This window comes from Amblyomma americanum, chromosome 5, assembly GCF_052857255.1.
Source record: "Amblyomma americanum isolate KBUSLIRL-KWMA chromosome 5, ASM5285725v1, whole genome shotgun sequence".
In the NCBI taxonomy this organism is placed as follows: Eukaryota; Metazoa; Arthropoda; class Arachnida; order Ixodida; family Ixodidae; genus Amblyomma; species Amblyomma americanum.
The window spans coordinates 172,457,966-172,470,066 of NC_135501.1; positions in this window are offsets into that span (position 1 = coordinate 172,457,966).

Below are 12,101 nucleotides of genomic sequence, written 5' to 3' on the forward strand. Positions count from 1 at the left end.
GTAAGTGTAAGTGTAAGTGTAAGTGTAAGTGTAAGTGTAAGTGTAAGTGTAAGTGTAAGTGTAAGTGTAAGTGTAAGTGTAAGTGTAAGTGTAAGTGTAAGTGTAAGTGTAAGTGTAAGTGTAAGTGTAAGTGTAAGTGTAAGTGTAAGTGTAAGTGTAAGTGTAAGTGTAAGTGTAAGTGTAAGTGTAAGTGTAAGTGTAAGTGTAAGTGTAAGTGTAAGTGTAAGTGTAAGTGTAAGTGTAAGTGTAAGTGTAAGTGTAAGTGTAAGTGTAAGTGTAAGTGTAAGTGTAAGTGTAAGTGTAAGTGTAAGTGTAAGTGTAAGTGTAAGTGTAAGTGTAAGTGTAAGTGTAAGTGTAAGTGTAAGTGTAAGTGTAAGTGTAAGTGTAAGTGTAAGTGTAAGTGTAAGTGTAAGTGTAAGTGTAAGTGTAAGTGTAAGTGTAAGTGTAAGTGTAAGTGTAAGTGTAAGTGTAAGTGTAAGTGTAAGTGTAAGTGTAAGTGTAAGTGTAAGTGTAAGTGTAAGTGTAAGTGTAAGTGTAAGTGTAAGTGTAAGTGTAAGTGTAAGTGTAAGTGTAAGTGTAAGTGTAAGTGTAAGTGTAAGTGTAAGTGTAAGTGTAAGTGTAAGTGTAAGTGTAAGTGTAAGTGTAAGTGTAAGTGTAAGTGTAAGTGTAAGTGTAAGTGTAAGTGTAAGTGTAAGTGTAAGTGTAAGTGTAAGTGTAAGTGTAAGTGTAAGTGTAAGTGTAAGTGTAAGTGTAAGTGTAAGTGTAAGTGTAAGTGTAAGTGTAAGTGTAAGTGTAAGTGTAAGTGTAAGTGTAAGTGTAAGTGTAAGTGTAAGTGTAAGTGTAAGTGTAAGTGTAAGTGTAAGTGTAAGTGTAAGTGTAAGTGTAAGTGTAAGTGTAAGTGTAAGTGTAAGTGTAAGTGTAAGTGTAAGTGTAAGTGTAAGTGTAAGTGTAAGTGTAAGTGTAAGTGTAAGTGTAAGTGTAAGTGTAAGTGTAAGTGTAAGTGTAAGTGTAAGTGTAAGTGTAAGTGTAAGTGTAAGTGTAAGTGTAAGTGTAAGTGTAAGTGTAAGTGTAAGTGTAAGTGTAAGTGTAAGTGTAAGTGTAAGTGTAAGTGTAAGTGTAAGTGTAAGTGTAAGTGTAAGTGTAAGTGTAAGTGTAAGTGTAAGTGTAAGTGTAAGTGTAAGTGTAAGTGTAAGTGTAAGTGTAAGTGTAAGTGTAAGTGTAAGTGTAAGTGTAAGTGTAAGTGTAAGTGTAAGTGTAAGTGTAAGTGTAAGTGTAAGTGTAAGTGTAAGTGTAAGTGTAAGTGTAAGTGTAAGTGTAAGTGTAAGTGTAAGTGTAAGTGTAAGTGTAAGTGTAAGTGTAAGTGTAAGTGTAAGTGTAAGTGTAAGTGTAAGTGTAAGTGTAAGTGTAAGTGTAAGTGTAAGTGTAAGTGTAAGTGTAAGTGTAAGTGTAAGTGTAAGTGTAAGTGTAAGTGTAAGTGTAAGTGTAAGTGTAAGTGTAAGTGTAAGTGTAAGTGTAAGTGTAAGTGTAAGTGTAAGTGTAAGTGTAAGTGTAAGTGTAAGTGTAAGTGTAAGTGTAAGTGTAAGTGTAAGTGTAAGTGTAAGTGTAAGTGTAAGTGTAAGTGTAAGTGTAAGTGTAAGTGTAAGTGTAAGTGTAAGTGTAAGTGTAAGTGTAAGTGTAAGTGTAAGTGTAAGTGTAAGTGTAAGTGTAAGTGTAAGTGTAAGTGTAAGTGTAAGTGTAAGTGTAAGTGTAAGTGTAAGTGTAAGTGTAAGTGTAAGTGTAAGTGTAAGTGTAAGTGTAAGTGTAAGTGTAAGTGTAAGTGTAAGTGTAAGTGTAAGTGTAAGTGTAAGTGTAAGTGTAAGTGTAAGTGTAAGTGTAAGTGTAAGTGTAAGTGTAAGTGTAAGTGTAAGTGTAAGTGTAAGTGTAAGTGTAAGTGTAAGTGTAAGTGTAAGTGTAAGTGTAAGTGTAAGTGTAAGTGTAAGTGTAAGTGTAAGTGTAAGTGTAAGTGTAAGTGTAAGTGTAAGTGTAAGTGTAAGTGTAAGTGTAAGTGTAAGTGTAAGTGTAAGTGTAAGTGTAAGTGTAAGTGTAAGTGTAAGTGTAAGTGTAAGTGTAAGTGTAAGTGTAAGTGTAAGTGTAAGTGTAAGTGTAAGTGTAAGTGTAAGTGTAAGTGTAAGTGTAAGTGTAAGTGTAAGTGTAAGTGTAAGTGTAAGTGTAAGTGTAAGTGTAAGTGTAAGTGTAAGTGTAAGTGTAAGTGTAAGTGTAAGTGTAAGTGTAAGTGTAAGTGTAAGTGTAAGTGTAAGTGTAAGTGTAAGTGTAAGTGTAAGTGTAAGTGTAAGTGTAAGTGTAAGTGTAAGTGTAAGTGTAAGTGTAAGTGTAAGTGTAAGTGTAAGTGTAAGTGTAAGTGTAAGTGTAAGTGTAAGTGTAAGTGTAAGTGTAAGTGTAAGTGTAAGTGTAAGTGTAAGTGTAAGTGTAAGTGTAAGTGTAAGTGTAAGTGTAAGTGTAAGTGTAAGTGTAAGTGTAAGTGTAAGTGTAAGTGTAAGTGTAAGTGTAAGTGTAAGTGTAAGTGTAAGTGTAAGTGTAAGTGTAAGTGTAAGTGTAAGTGTAAGTGTAAGTGTAAGTGTAAGTGTAAGTGTAAGTGTAAGTGTAAGTGTAAGTGTAAGTGTAAGTGTAAGTGTAAGTGTAAGTGTAAGTGTAAGTGTAAGTGTAAGTGTAAGTGTAAGTGTAAGTGTAAGTGTAAGTGTAAGTGTAAGTGTAAGTGTAAGTGTAAGTGTAAGTGTAAGTGTAAGTGTAAGTGTAAGTGTAAGTGTAAGTGTAAGTGTAAGTGTAAGTGTAAGTGTAAGTGTAAGTGTAAGTGTAAGTGTAAGTGTAAGTGTAAGTGTAAGTGTAAGTGTAAGTGTAAGTGTAAGTGTAAGTGTAAGTGTAAGTGTAAGTGTAAGTGTAAGTGTAAGTGTAAGTGTAAGTGTAAGTGTAAGTGTAAGTGTAAGTGTAAGTGTAAGTGTAAGTGTAAGTGTAAGTGTAAGTGTAAGTGTAAGTGTAAGTGTAAGTGTAAGTGTAAGTGTAAGTGTAAGTGTAAGTGTAAGTGTAAGTGTAAGTGTAAGTGTAAGTGTAAGTGTAAGTGTAAGTGTAAGTGTAAGTGTAAGTGTAAGTGTAAGTGTAAGTGTAAGTGTAAGTGTAAGTGTAAGTGTAAGTGTAAGTGTAAGTGTAAGTGTAAGTGTAAGTGTAAGTGTAAGTGTAAGTGTAAGTGTAAGTGTAAGTGTAAGTGTAAGTGTAAGTGTAAGTGTAAGTGTAAGTGTAAGTGTAAGTGTAAGTGTAAGTGTAAGTGTAAGTGTAAGTGTAAGTGTAAGTGTAAGTGTAAGTGTAAGTGTAAGTGTAAGTGTAAGTGTAAGTGTAAGTGTAAGTGTAATGTAAGTGTAAGTGTAAGTGTAAGTGTAAGTGTAAGTGTAGTAAGTGTAAGTGTAAGTGTAAGTGTAAGTGTAAGTGTAAGTGTAAGTGTAAGTGTAAGTGTAAGTGTAAGTGTAAGTGTAAGTGTAAGTGTAAGTGTAAGTGTAAGTGTAAGTGTAAGTGTAAGTGTAAGTGTAAGTGTAAGTGTAAGTGTAAGTGTAAGTGTAAGTGTAAGTGTAAGTGTAAGTGTAAGTGTAAGTGTAAGTGTAAGTGTAAGTGTAAGTGTAAGTGTAAGTGTAAGTGTAAGTGTAAGTGTAAGTGTAAGTGTAAGTGTAAGTGTAAGTGTAAGTGTAAGTGTAAGTGTAAGTGTAAGTGTAAGGTAGTGTAAGTGTAAGTGTAAGTGTAAGTGTAAGTGTAAGTGTAAGTGTAAGTGTAAGTGTAAGTGTAAGTGTAAGTGTAAGTGTAAGTGTAAGTGTAAGTGTAAGTGTAAGTGTAAGTGTAAGTGTAAGTGTAAGTGTAAGTGTAAGTGTAAGTGTAAGTGTAAGTGTAAGTGTAAGTGTAAGTGTAAGTGTAAGTGTAAGTGTAAGTGTAAGTGTAAGTGTAAGTGTAAGTGTAAGTGTAAGTGTAAGTGTAAGTGTAAGTGTAAGTGTAAGTGTAAGTGTAAGTGTAAGTGTAAGTGTAAGTGTAAGTGTAAGTGTAAGTGTAAGTGTAAGTGTAAGTGTAAGTGTAAGTGTAAGTGTAAGTGTAAGTGTAAGTGTAAGTGTAAGTGTAAGTGTAAGTGTAAGTGTAAGTGTAAGTGTAAGTGTAAGTGTAAGTGTAAGTGTAAGTGTAAGTGTAAGTGTAAGTGTAAGTGTAAGTGTAAGTGTAAGTGTAAGTGTAAGTGTAAGTGTAAGTGTAAGTGTAAGTGTAAGTGTAAGTGTAAGTGTAAGTGTAAGTGTAAGTGTAAGTGTAAGTGTAAGTGTAAGTGTAAGTGTAAGTGTAAGTGTAAGTGTAAGTGTAAGTGTAAGTGTAAGTGTAAGTGTAAGTGTAAGTGTAAGTGTAAGTGTAAGTGTAAGTGTAAGTGTAAGTGTAAGTGTAAGTGTAAGTGTAAGTGTAAGTGTAAGTGTAAGTGTAAGTGTAAGTGTAAGTGTAAGTGTAAGTGTAAGTGTAAGTGTAAGTGTAAGTGTAAGTGTAAGTGTAAGTGTAAGTGTAAGTGTAAGTGTAAGTGTAAGTGTAAGTGTAAGTGTAAGTGTAAGTGTAAGTGTAAGTGTAAGTGTAAGTGTAAGTGTAAGTGTAAGTGTAAGTGTAAGTGTAAGTGTAAGTGTAAGTGTAAGTGTAAGTGTAAGTGTAAGTGTAAGTGTAAGTGTAAGTGTAAGTGTAAGTGTAAGTGTAAGTGTAAGTGTAAGTGTAAGTGTAAGTGTAAGTGTAAGTGTAAGTGTAAGTGTAAGTGTAAGTGTAAGTGTAAGTGTAAGTGTAAGTGTAAGTGTAAGTGTAAGTGTAAGTGTAAGTGTAAGTGTAAGTGTAAGTGTAAGTGTAAGTGTAAGTGTAAGTGTAAGTGTAAGTGTAAGTGTAAGTGTAAGTGTAAGTGTAAGTGTAAGTGTAAGTGTAAGTGTAAGTGTAAGTGTAAGTGTAAGTGTAAGTGTAAGTGTAAGTGTAAGTGTAAGTGTAAGTGTAAGTGTAAGTGTAAGTGTAAGTGTAAGTGTAAGTGTAAGTGTAAGTGTAAGTGTAAGTGTAAGTGTAAGTGTAAGTGTAAGTGTAAGTGTAAGTGTAAGTGTAAGTGTAAGTGTAAGTGTAAGTGTAAGTGTAAGTGTAAGTGTAAGTGTAAGTGTAAGTGTAAGTGTAAGTGTAAGTGTAAGTGTAAGTGTAAGTGTAAGTGTAAGTGTAAGTGTAAGTGTAAGTGTAAGTGTAAGTGTAAGTGTAAGTGTAAGTGTAAGTGTAAGTGTAAGTGTAAGTGTAAGTGTAAGTGTAAGTGTAAGTGTAAGTGTAAGTGTAAGTGTAAGTGTAAGTGTAAGTGTAAGTGTAAGTGTAAGTGTAAGTGTAAGTGTAAGTGTAAGTGTAAGTGTAAGTGTAAGTGTAAGTGTAAGTGTAAGTGTAAGTGTAAGTGTAAGTGTAAGTGTAAGTGTAAGTGTAAGTGTAAGTGTAAGTGTAAGTGTAAGTGTAAGTGTAAGTGTAAGTGTAAGTGTAAGTGTAAGTGTAAGTGTAAGTGTAAGTGTAAGTGTAAGTGTAAGTGTAAGTGTAAGTGTAAGTGTATCTTTTTGTTCTCTTTTTGTTTCTGGACACTGCGCCGAAAAGTGACCCGGCTTCTGGCACGTATAACACACGCGCGCTTGCCTCCTCTCGAACCGCTTTCTGCGTTCGGCTTCGGCTGCCGCCGTCTCCTTACGTTCGGTCGGACTGCTTTCACTCGCATCCGCACTACGCGTGTCCCCCCATGCTCTCATGGGTGTGAACTTCGGCCTCTCAGACTTGGAGCCAAATTCACCCTTTTGACCGTCCTTAGCTCCGCGAGCCCGACGCGTCACAAACTCCTCGGCTAGCTCGGCGGCTTTAGCCACTGTACTAACGTCTGGCCTATCCAAGACCAAGTACCGCACGTTCTCAGGTAACCGACTATAAAACTGTTCCAGCCCGAAACACTGCAGAATTTTCTCGTGGTCACCAAACGCTTTCTCTTCTTTGAGCCACTCCTGCATGTTTGACATAAGCCTGTAGGCAAACTCTGTATATGACTCACTTCTGCCTTTTTCGTTTTCCCGAAACTTCCGACGGAACGCCTCCGCTGACAGCCTGTACTTTTTTAGCAGACTCGATTTCACTTGGTCGAAATCCTCTGCCTCCTCTCTCTTCAAGCGAGCGACTACGTCGGCCGCCTCGCCGGGTAACAAAGTGAGCAAGCGCTGTGGCCACGTTTCCCGAGAGAACCCCTGCTTCTCGCACGTTCGCTCAAAGTTAACCAGGAACAAACCAATGTCCTCTCCAAGCTTAAACGGCCGCATCAGGTCAGTCATTTTGAACGATACCCGTTCTCCTGCACCGTGTGCCTGACTTCCATTACGAGCGCGTTCCATCTCTACCTCGAGACGCTTCATTTCTAAAGCGTGGTCGCGCTCTTCTTTCTCTTTTTGCTCTTTACGTTCGCGCTCCTCTTTTTGCTCTTTACGTTCGCGCTCGTCTTCCTCTTTTTCTTTTTGTTCTTTACGTTCGCGCTCGTCTTTCTCTTTTTGTTCTTTACGTTCGCGCTCGTCTTTTTGCTCCCTCTCCTCAATTGTCTCAAGGCATTCCGACAGCTCGTCATCCTCAGCCTCCAACTCAAGAATAGCCCTTAGCAGTTCTGGTTTTCTGAGTTTGTCTGAGACATCCAGACCCAACTCTCTTACAAGCTCCAGCAATTTCGGTTTGCGCAACGACTTCAAATCCATGGCTGCTCCGAATGCTGCTTTCTCTACTGCCTACTATTGTCTTGCCGCAAACTAACCCGGCAGCAACGACAACACAATTACCAGCTCTGTTTCTGACACTAACAAAAGCCTGGCAAAACTCACAAAAAGAAAGTCCCGCACTCACCAAACCTCGCAGCCAAGAATTCAGCGCAGTCGTTCCGCTGCAGGCAACCAGTCATCACACAGGGCTCGTTGCACTGCTCCCGGATGGTCGTTGTGCTGCTCAGCATACAGTTGACCGCATATCTTCGCTGCTGGCCTCCGTTGTCGGGATCTCACCGCTGGCACCAGTTGTTGCAAAAGGGTTGCAAGCCCCAAGGGTAGCGTTGGCCTGGCGGCCTGGGGCAAAGCTGGAAACATCCGAAGGTCCCGGCAAAGGATGAGTCGACTGGCAACAGAACAACTAGTTTATTCTGGCATCGCAAAAGAGCAGCCGGTCAGGGCGACCACGTTACTCGAAAGAAGAAATCGGAGTCTCTCGTCGGCGTCCGGGGCAGCTCCCTTTATACCCACGGAGTCGAGGGCAAGAAGGAACGGCTTGGGAAGAGGCGTCCGATGCGGCGACGCTTGAACATGTTCTGACGTGACGTGCGCGCCCGCCGGGCCGGCGCCGGTCAGACCTCCTCGTCTCCCAGTTGGGGAGCTCCTCTCCCCGGCTGCCGCGCTTTGACAAGCGTGGGCACCAACATGCACACACACACACACGCACGCACGACGACACGTGGCACTGAAACCTGCCTGGACGCGCTTGGCGGGAGGCGTTGCGGCAGCGATGAACGGGCCCAAAATGACCGCCACTTTGAACGAAGCCCCGGCGTCCGTTGCATCCGCGCCGGCTATACCGCGCGTTGTAGGCGAAACGTAACAGTGGGGCCCCGGACTAGGGGCTCCAACCCTGCCGCAAGAGCCACAGACCACTTCAAAAGATGTGAAGAGTGTCTCTACACCGAGACGCACCCATATATTTTTATGATTAAAGTTATTACTACTACTACTTAACTATGTTGGACATGACTCCCCCTAACATTCAATTTATGAACTTGCCTGGCTCAGATTTAACATTAGAGGTAGCACAAATGACGGCGCTATTTATAAACGCCTTTGTTTCCACCAAATTTTGTTTTATATATGCATCGTGTTTTTATGCACCGGCAGTAACATTGTTTTTATCACACCATATTTCATTTGGGAGAAAAAAGTATTGTAAGGAATTTAGCTATTCACTCACCAACCCAACATTTTGTGCTTTGCAAATTTGTGGCCGGCTGCTTTGGCCACCTTATATGGACAGCGCATGTGACCGCAAAGCAGCCACAACGAACGCAAGTTTTTTTCAGTAGCATTTCCCAGTTCGCAGCACGAGCTTTCCTTGTGATTGCATACAAAGCTAAATGTGTAAAGAAAGAAAAAAAATGCCTAGAACGGCCACCTCTTTAGCTCATAAACAAACTTCAAGCGACAAGTTAAATTTTTTTGCGAAACACATGCAGATCAAACTAAACTGAAAGGGAAGACTTTATTAGCACGAAGCCTAACAGTTCAATTCGGTTTATGGTGTATGGGGGTTTATCGTCCCAAACCGACTCGGGCTGTAAGGAACGCCACAGTGAAGGACTCGGGAAATTTCGACCACCTGGGGTTCTTTAACGTGCACTGACATCGCACAGTACACAGGCCTCTAGAAATTCGCCTCAATCGAAATTCGACCGCCGTGGCCGGGACAGCACCCGCGTCTTACGGGTGAGCAGCCGACCACAATAACCACTTAGCCACCGCGGTGGCTGTTTCGCTCCGTCTGAGGGTGAGGTGCGTAATATATTTTCATAAAGTTTTCCTCGTGACAAATCGTTTCTTCAGTTGTACTTCTGAATTAAACTTCAAAATATATTCGGTTTCCAGATTCCAACTGAGAGCCCCCTTTTTATATCAGTCGCACCTGTAATGGTGTAGACGCCTGCACGAAGCCGCTACACTGCACAAAGCAGGGAATTCTTGGATCCGGAAAGCTCGAAATGGTGCTCTAGACACAGGTACTGCAGCCAGTCCTGTACAGGGATGGGGGGAGGGGGGGGGGTAAAAGGCTCATAAAACTGTGGCGCAGCTATTTTCTTGCGCAGCCCTTCGAGTCGCTCGCTATGGCGGTCAAGTGTGTGTCCCTCTCACGACCAACAGGTCGTAAACCGTGCGTTGAGTGGCACTGCACCATAGAATGAGAAGGAAGGAATAATGGGTGAAGCGTCTTTTCAGCAGGAGGAAATTGCCGCGAAGCATGAGCCAGAGCTGTACACATTACTGTCACGAACACTCCAGAAAGGCTATCGGGGTTGCTCGTATTTTTGTGTTGTTTTCTTTATTTGGCTATAAAGTGGACAGGTATATTATGGTAAGCCATCCAGATTGGCCTACATGTTCTTACAGATAGACTAAACTTTACTGTCTAACGAATAAGGTGATCTACCCACCCCCTGACACGCAGGTCAGGGAGCGGGTGCCGCCACCTCAGACGCAGGCTGGGAGGCCTTGAGTCCCAGCAGCCTCTTCAGCAGGACGAGCAGGAGCTGGAGCTCAGGGGGAGGGGACACTGTGTGTGTGTGTGCGTGTGCGTGTGCGTGTGCGTGTGTGTGTGTGTGTGTGCGTGCGTGTGTGCGTGTGCGCGTGTGCGTGTGCGTGTGCGCGTGTGTGCGCGTGCGCGCGCGCGTGTGTGTGTGTGTGTGCATGTGTGTGCGCGCGCGCGCACGCACGCACGCACGCACGCCCCCCCCCCCCCCCCGAGAGAGTACGGGCATTCCCATATTATGTGGTCGAGGGTCCCTCTCGCGCCACAAAGATTGCATTTATCGCTCCTGGCCTCGGGTAACATGTGGTTCGCATTAACGTAAAAGTTTGCAGTCGCCTCCACGTGACTGCTTGTCTGTTGTCCAATTTCTGGTCTGGCGGGGGCACCAGTCTGCGCTCCAATCTATCATGATGCGTGGTCTCCCCATATTTTAGCATGCGCTCTCCGCTCCCTCGGTCATCGAGGGGCCCTGTAGCAGCTCGGCGGTAGAGATCTCGAGCCAGCTCGTGGGCCGCTTCGTTGCCGGGGACGGCTTCGTGCGCCAGAGTTCAAATTATGTGACTTTTCCTATCCAACTTTCTCTGGCCTAGGATTCTGGCCGCTAACCTCAAGATGTGGCGCAGGCTGCGTGACTTTAATGATTACTCCACGGCATTTATAAGTTGGTCGGAAAAATTTAAAGTGCCGAGCAAGCAGTGTATTTGGACGATAACATGAGGTTGTTTTGTATTCATTGCTTGCTTACTAGCACTCAATTGGTTTCTTTTTACGGTGAGATGAGTGGCTAGCTTGTTAAGTGTTCCGTTCCCGAGTAGAAACCTGTGACGAGTGATATGCAGCTAGAATTTTTTTTAATTAACTATCTATTTTGAAACTTCTGACTGCAACGTCGTTCACGTCCACTGTAGCCGCAGTGAACTACGAGTGCAGGACGTCGCTTCTCTGCATTTTAGTGGTCCTGCAGTTCGTATTTTTAGTCTCCACTGAAAATAGTGTCATTTTTGGTAACCAGTAAAACTGCACTGCATTCATTGAAATAAAGCTTTTATTAAATGGTACAGGTGAACGCTACCGCACTTTCATAGAGGCGAAATGAAAAAAAACACCCAAGTGTTGGATCATGTCCGCGCGTGTGTGATGTCCGCGATATGCCCAGTTGGTGGGAACTAGTATGGAAGCCTTCACGGTAGTGTCTCTCTTTTAGCATATACGGGACATTAAATAACACACATCATGCCACAAAATGCAACACGCTGTTTCTCTTGAAGCGAAAACCTTCACTACACCAGCTTTTCGAGCTGTCAGTGGCGCCGCAAGTTTGACCTTGCATATAGCTAGAGGTCAAACCATGAGCATAACTGGTGGTAGTCCGGTTCGACGCATGAAAATGGATGGATGGATGGGTGGATGGATGGATGGATGGATGGATGGATGGATGAATGGATGGACGGACGGACGGACGGACGGACGGACGGACGGACGGACGGACGGATGGATGGGTGGGTGGGTGGATGGACGGACGGACGGACGGATGGATGGATGGGTGGGTGGGTGGATGGATGAATGGGTGGGTGGGTGGGTGAGTGGGTGGGTGGGTGGACGGATGGACGGACGGATGGACGGACGGATGGACGGGTGGGTGGATGGATGGATGGATGGATGGATGGATGGATGGGTGGACGGACGGACGGACGGACGGATGGATGGATGGATGGGTGGATGGATGGATGGATGGATGGATGGATGGATGGATGGACGGACGGACGGACGGACGGACGGGCGGGTGGGTGGGTGGGCGGGTGGATGGATGGATGGGCGGACAGACGGACGGGCGGACAAATGGATGGGTGGATACGGCTGAGCCCTTTAAATCGGGCGGTGGCGCAAGCCACCAAGCCATGACATGAAATTTTACTCTTCTCATGGTTTTAGCCGCCAATCAGATACCCTTCGCTTGGTTAATTCTACTCGCTTAAAATCTACTTTCCCTTCACTGTCCTTAAACCCCAATGCCTTGGATAAATCAGCCCCGCTGCTTTCCACTGTAGGGTGAAGCCCTTTACAGAAAAGTATCCAGTGTTCAGCCGTTTCCTCCTCCTCTCCGCACGCAACGCACAACGTGTCTATCTCGTGGTACCTGACTATATGTCTTAGTCCGCAAAACTCCCGTCCTGGCCTCAAACAACGAAGAGCTTCCCCTACAATTATCATAGATATTTTCTTTGGAAATTTCCTGCTGAAAAATCTTGTATGTTCCCAGTGCTGATTTCGTCAGCATCCCTGTTTTCCGCAGATCTCTCTGTGTTTCTTCAAATTTTTCTTAACTGATAATTGCTGATTTGCCCGCTACTGCTGTCCAGATACTTGCTTGTCAATTTTCTAGTTCGCTTTCTCCATTCCGTATCAACATTCCTTATATACAGGTACCTGAAAACTTTCCTAGCCCACTGCTTTTCCCCCATTTTTCTTAATCGCTCCTCAAATCCTATCTTGCTGCTAGCTTCTCTGATCTCGAACGACGCCCATCCCATATCACCCTGTACCCCCTGATTTGGTGTATTGCCATGTGCTCCCAAAGATAGCCTCCTTACGCCACGTTCTTTAATTTCTAACCTTGCTTGAACGTCTGATCTCAAGCACAGCACCGCATTACCGAAAGTCAGGCTAAAAACCATTACCCCTTTCCAGATCCCTCTTACCACTTCATACCTATTGTAATTCTATTTTTCACGAAAGCTGCATTCCTA